The sequence below is a fragment of the Amblyomma americanum genome, chromosome 5 (genome assembly GCF_052857255.1).
Source record: "Amblyomma americanum isolate KBUSLIRL-KWMA chromosome 5, ASM5285725v1, whole genome shotgun sequence".
Taxonomy (NCBI): domain Eukaryota; kingdom Metazoa; phylum Arthropoda; class Arachnida; order Ixodida; family Ixodidae; genus Amblyomma; species Amblyomma americanum.
The window spans coordinates 10412390-10419585 of NC_135501.1; the positions used below are offsets into that span (position 1 = coordinate 10412390).

At 48.2% G+C, this 7196-nt stretch overlaps 1 pseudogene; it reads left to right on the top strand.

The window, feature by feature from the left end:
- The first annotated feature begins 1211 nt into the window (after positions 1–1211).
- LOC144133703 (uncharacterized) lies at positions 1212–4948 on the top strand (annotated as a pseudogene).
- Positions 4949–7196: the final 2248 nt, after the last annotated feature.

A 7196-nucleotide genomic window follows, 5' to 3' on the forward strand; every position in this document is an offset into this window, starting at 1 on the left:
GGTTCACAAACCCTTCCTCTAGTGTCGTTCGGCTTGGAAGATGAACAGGAGGCGAGCTTGTAGATGATGACAGCAGAGCATAATTTTACAACATACATATACAGAGAGTTAAACTGGAAAAAGCAGAACTGAATTTACAAAAGAACAAACTTTGCACTACTTTACTCATCGACCGGGCAGGTTAGTGCCTAAGTAGCATCACATTACATGCTAAGCATGGAGCCCCAGCTCAGACTGGACTGCATCCGTTTACATGTGCTTTTAAGCACTTGATTAACAAAGGACTAAGGGCGGTCATTTCCAGTGGCCCGCCCAAAGCATCAATTCTCCAATCCAAAATAACATGCGAGATGGGGACAACGCCTTGGGTTGGGCTTAGCCTCGAACCCAGAGTCTGTTAACAATACAAACTAAATAAACAACAAAAACGCCACCACTCTCTCTCAAGTGAGAGTATACACAGGCTCTCTCTTCGGAGCTAATTCACTAGCGCCTGTCTTTCCACATTCTTGGCGAGTACTGCCTGTCCGCCATGACAGGTGTCCGTCACGGCCCTTCTGGGAATGCGCTTTCGTTCACGAGGCACGGCGGGAAGCTGTGGGTGATTTCCCGGCGATAGCCCACGTCGAAAGGGGAAGGAGGGAAAGAATGTTGTCTTCGCGGTAGCGCATAGCGTCGGCTGTGGTACGGCGCGCTCTGGCCCGCTGACAGCTCCCTTGTCCTGGAATGTGCCCGGGAGGGCCGCACCTGGAACGGCCACGCAAATTGGGGAGGATAAAGCCTGTTTCCCCGCGGCGGCGGCGGCGGGTCCGGTTGTTCTGGTCGTCACTCAAAGAGCATGGCTGGGTAATTGATGATGCCGCTGTCACGGCGGCGGGTCCCTTCGTTCTGGTCGTCACTCAAAGTGCATGGCTGGGTAATCGATGATGCCGCTGTCATCTGGGTCTCCGTCTACGCCGCGCCGTAAAACGCGGAACCTCGCAGCACACACAAGGAATGCACCTCGCAGCACACACAAGGAATGTACCTCGTTGCACACACAAGGAATGTACCTCGTAGCACACAAGGAATGTCACAGTGTTTGTTTCACTCCTCACATTGTGCTTTACAGAAAACAGGCAGCGCTACCGACGAACAGCAGCCCGGCATCAAGTAGAACACAATGCACATCACCACAATCTGCGTCATGTGCTTCTAGCTGCGAAGTCACAATGACTGACTACTGGGATGGCCTAGGAATTGAGAATCCCTTGCCAGAGCTCGTCTTTCAGAGGGACAGCAGCTTCCCGACAGCGCAGGATGCGGGCATATGTGGAAGAAGAGTTGTGTCTGTGGACCACTTCGTAAAGGCTGTACAAGAGCTTGGCGAACAACGCTGCCCTTGTCCTAATGGAGGGCGCTTTGAGTATAAAGAGGAAAGAAAAATCGGCCTCTGGTTGGAGTTCAAATTCCAGTGCAATGGTTGCCATGAACTCAGAAGAGTCGCTACCGACCCTGTTGCAGAGCCAACGCCTCTCACAGATAAGGCAGCTCTTGGCATAAACGATGCTACTGTGTGGGCATTCACAAGCATCGGGTCTGGCCATTCGCACCTGGAGGAGGCAATGGCGGTCATGGAGATCCCTGTCATGGGCAAGGGAACGTTCCTGCGTCGAGAGGAGGCACTAGGAAAGGTATGCGCACTGGCATATTGCCAAGTTTCGTTTCCATGCGACTTTGTATGTGTAGTGCGGAATATCCCATTTTGTGCAGCTGTTGCTCTCTTTGTCCTGTCTTTTGTGGTTCCTGCCTGATTTAGAACTATAATTGTTTCAGGTACTGATGATTCCCATTACATTTGTTTGCGCTGAATTAAGACAAACAGCCAATCCACAATATGCGGTAAACATGCGAAAACCTCAACACTCATAAGTTTTATCAAATTGAAGCACCAGAAAACATACACAAAAAGGGAAAATTACCGCCACACAGATAATTCAGCCTTTTCCTTTGTTCCAATGCACAAATTCTCTCAAAATGTACCAGCACAAAGAATGAACTGCACCGTTCCTACATCCATAATTTCAATTTTTGTCCCGTACATAAAAAATGCACAAGAAATTGTTAGCTACCATAATAACTGTACTCATCTTACACGTTTGCTCTTGTTAGCAGGTGTCCTTCACGTGTCGTCTACGTGCGTTTTCGGTTGTTTTTTTGGCGAGGAGTCATTTCGAGTTTAAATTACCAAAGTAATACATTTTTTTAACCCCACGCTTTATATTCGTCGTCCCATATTATGTGCGCAACTAGGGTATGTTGTCATGAAAGAGGGGAAAGAGAAGTTTGTAAAACCAGTTACTATTATTTCATGGCTTGACATGTCATTCTAAGCAACTCATTCGATCTTCCATGCGCCTAAGGGTGTTACATTTATTTGTAGTACTTCGTGCATACGAGAGGCAAAAGCTGAAATTCGAAGGATATGCAGTCTCGTCCTGATTTCTAGTTGGGCGTGAACCTTTCCATGTGCTAGGCAAAATCCAAAGGAGGCTGACACTTGCGAGAAACAGCACAATAGGGGAACGAACTTTCAACCTGTTGTGAAGAGACATGCTTCAACGTATGTTCGATTTTCTTTCAGCAATGGAAAGCTGTGCTCCTGGGGCAAATGACTGAAGCTGGCAAAGAGGAAAAGAGACTAGCAGAAGCAGCTGGTGATTTCTGCGAGGATGGCTGCACCCCAAAGATAACAGTGGTAGTTGATGGTGGCTGGTCCCACAGGAGCCATGGCCACAGATATTGTGCCAATTCTGGCGTGGCCGTCATCATAGGTAAGCGCACAAAAAAGCTCCTCTACTTGGGTGTGAGAAACAAGCTGTGCAGCACTTGTCAGTTTTATGCCAGGAAAAACGTTGAAGCAAAGAAGCACACTTGCTACAAAAACTGGGACCAAAGCTCAGGGGCCATGGAGGCAGATGTCCTTGTTGAGGGTTTCCAGCGAAGCATGGAGATGCACGGTGTTCAATACCGCACCTTTACAGGAGATGGAGACTCGTCTGTTTACTATCAGATTCAGTCAAAGGTTAGCTACGGTCGTTTCGTGCGAAAGCATGAGTGTGCTAACCATGTTGTCAAGTGCTACACTTCCCGCCTCTACGCCATTGCTAAGGAAAGCAAAGGTGGCCGGCCCATGTTATCGGGCCCGAGAATAAAGCGCATAAAGAACGGTGCGCGCAAGGCTGTCAGTCACTATGCCGAAATGTTACGAGAGGATCCTGCTGATGAAAGACAGCTTGTTCGTGATTTGGCCACTGACTTGAGAAATGGCCCAAAACATGTGTTTGGGTGTCATGATGGCTGTAAAAGTTATTTCTGTGACCGCACCAAGGGTGAAGACTTATACGGGACGCTTCCTACCATGCTGAAAACAAAGATAATGACTGCAGCCAACAGTATTGCGGAAAAAGCTGACCGTCTCATCAATGATGACACAAGCAACCTTGCGGAAGCCCTCATGTCTCTTGTTGCTAAGCTTTGTGGCGGCAAGCACTGCAGATAAAGCGGTGCCAGAAGGGTTCTTATGAGCATCTCTGCCAAGCTGCTGGGCTAAGCTTCCAGCTAGGGCCCCAGTGGCACGCAAAAACTAGCAAAGCAATGATTTGCGAGAGCCCCGGTGCTGTCTACAAGAAGTATGCTAACAAGAAAATGGCTGCAAAAGACCGGCGATTGCCTAGAAAAAGACTTTTTGACAGCCAGCATGACCGGAAGATCCGTGCCGCTTGCACCTCATCACCTCACTATGGAGCCAATTGCATGAAGCCAGACATGCCACCTGATGAGTTAGCTGAGAAAGCAGAAAGGCAGCTACAGGAGCTCCAAGTTGATAAGGAACTATGCGAACAGATTGAGGCACAAACACGGGGACAGGCAGACAATTCGAATTGGTTCGAGCAAAGGAGGCTCCGCCTCACTGCTTCAAATTTCCACGCTGTCTGCATAAGAAGGGACTGCACACCCTGTGACGCACTGGTAAAGGCCCTGCTTCATCCAAAGAGCTTCACAAATTCTGCCACGGAGCACGGCAAGCAGCATGAGAGCGTTGCACTCCAGTTATATGTAGCACAGATGAACAGAGTTGTTCAACCATGCGGGCTGTTTGTTGACCTTGAGCATGGATTCCTGGCAGCGTCACGTGACGGCGTAGTTGACGAGGACCGAATTGTAGAGGTGAAATGCCCGTTAACTGCAAAGAAAGATGAGCCCCTGGAAGCTGCGCGAAAGTTTTCAGAGAAGAAGCAAAAAGAAGGTGATCCAGTGCTTAGACGATCGCACAGATATTTTTACCAAGTGCAGGGCCAGCTTCATGTCACCAGAAGGAGTATCTGTGACTTCGTAGTGTATGCAACAAAGGGAATACACATGCAAGAGGTACGCCGAGATGACAATTTCTGGGCAACGAAAATGAAGCCATTCCTGGTACGTTTTTATAGAGACTGCCTTCTTCCAGAAATTGTAGACTCCCGCGTTGCTCGCTCCATGGAAGTGCGCCGCCCAGACTGGAACAGGATTGCTGTAGAGGCCAGGGAAAAAGCAAAAAAGAAAGCACTGCCTGAGGTAACCAGCAGTCAGCCCAGCAGCTAAAATGACTGCCTTGCCTCTTGACATGCCCTGCCCTCTGTGACGGATGCGGTGCGGCGGAAACTCTAGAGCCCCTGCTCTTTCGCTCTACCGCGTTCGCCGATGATCGTCGTGACATGCTCGCAGCCTACAGGGCTCTGGGCATTCTCCCAGACGCTCTCACGGTGCTGTTGTGGCCGCAGGGCAGTGCGCGCGTCCGCGAGCGAACAGTGGTGAGCCTCTGTGCATTCCTCAAACAGACGGGGAACGCTCCGCGTGTGCTACCTTGGACGATGAACAGCTGGACGCCCCCACTCCAGCTGTATTGGCTTTATGTCGTGCGCGTGTGTTTGCACTGTGCTCTACAAGACCTTCACGTGCGTGCTACCTGTATATATGTTACTATGTTAATATGTAAATAGATTTATTGCCAGTGTACCTCTCCCCCTGACCTTTCTAATATTCCCTCACCTCTTTCATTTCACTTCTAGACACTGCCTGCTATCCTTTATTTCCGCTGCCCCAGCTCAGGTGCTTCCAGCAGCAATGGCAGTTGCCGGGGCTAGCAATAATCTTTTTCCTTCCATTTATCATGCAATAAAACCACTTACCTTACCTCTGTGACATCTATTAGCCTATTCATGAATTACCATGGGGAGCCGAATAACCACTACGATGAAAGTGCATGCCGTCTACAGTAAACTAACTGGTTCGACCAGTAAAAACTGTGCATGTAATTGCTTTCGCCTTCTTTTTACTTGACAAATTGATTGAAAAATTGGCGCATTCCACATCCGACAGAATGCGATCTGGTCGGTGCGTCTAATCATTTAGTATTTGCTGAAAAAAAAATGCTTCGCACGCAATGGACGGTGTTGTATGGAATAAAAATCGTAAGCGAATTATTTTGCTGCGAATGTGTGAATGCATGGCAACTGGCCCATCTCAAAATGATTTGCTACTAACCCATGAAACCAAAGGGCGGGCTCAACACGAAAGTACAGTCATGAAATTTATGAGCGTGAACACAGCAGCGCGTGGCAGATAGCCTCGAACCCTACTCTTGTCGATACGCGGCGGTCGCCTTCATAAACAAAGTGGAAAGGGATGTGTGTCCTTCTGCTTGCTGGAAGCAGGCAAGGCGGCATAGCCCTTTCCACCACGTTGATAAAAGCAGCCGCCGCGTGTCGCCACAAGTAGGTCTTAAGGATACTTGCCATGCGCTCCCGTATTCACGCTCATAAATTTCATGACTGTATACACGTTTCTTGCGTGTTCTCTGTGCAATAAATATGACAATACACTCCGGTTACATTGAAATAATGGACAGTAGTCCGCCCAATATATTGGTTCGAAATCTACAAAGGCATGCACTCTGCTTTTAGCGCGTGCATTATTACGGGAAGCTGAAGCAAGACAAGGAAGCAGCTGCCTACGTTCTTCCATAGCGTGCCGCTCTTGACATCGCATTTCAGTGTCAAATAAAATATCGCGGGAAAAAAAATATCAAAAAATGACTACAAGGATGTTATAGTTGCCTGACAACGGACGGTGTGAAAATAACAGCTGTCGCTTCAATTTCCAGGTACGCAAGGCGAGTAAGATATACATTTCAGCACGCGATGGAAAATTCTAAAGGCAGTAAGCAACCTAATAAGGCAAACTGCATGCAAGAAGAAAGACGTACAGTCCCCGTCAAAAGTATACAGCCCAAGGGGTTTACTTCTAAGCTGTTTAGCGGGGCTCCCTAGCACATCTAGCACTCCAAAGATTGGGAGGGTTGAGGAAGCGATGCTATTCCTCTCTCGAGAGGTCACGGTCGCTGAGCATGCATAACGAGGCACGCAGCAGGCCTCACAAGCAAACCCCTTGGGCCGTATACTTTTGACGGGGGGTGTACGTCTAACATAAATAAGAGCACACAGTTCAGGGTCCAAACGGGAGAGGGGAGGAGGACGCCCTAAGTGCCTACAGAACTATCCCTTTATAGCTGGCCCCTTTTTTGACAACGTTTCTCCCCCCCCCCCCCCTCCCCTTCCTCCGCTTCGTGAATGATATGCATCTATACTGCATTTTTGTAAACCTTGGCAAAATTTTGTTCAAATTGACCGTCCCGAATTGGTTGCAAGATGCCGCCGCATGTACGACGAATATTTTTTTCTGAGGCGAACTCATTCCGACACGCTGCGGTGATAACCCTCTCGGTAGCAATTTCACGTCTCTTGTGCAATATCGATTCATCTCAGCGGTAAACAGAAATTGACAGTTGCCCACTTCTCTAAACCTTGTTCTTCACCAACCCTAGATTCTATGGTTGGACAAGCATCCGTCGAGCGTTGTCTGAAGTTGTCTAGCTTGTCTTTGTTACAGTTGTATTATCATAGATGTAACATTATTTGATAAAAAAATATTTTTTTTTCAGCGCTCGAGTTGGCAGGTTACACTCTAGACCAGGAGTGTTCCGACTACTACTAATATTACTATGCATCAACAGGGACGAAGTGATTGTACGCGCAAAAGACGAGGGCAGAAAGAAGAACACAAGAAAGGCACCGACTTCAACTATAAGGTTCATTGCAAAAAAAAAAAAACGCCAG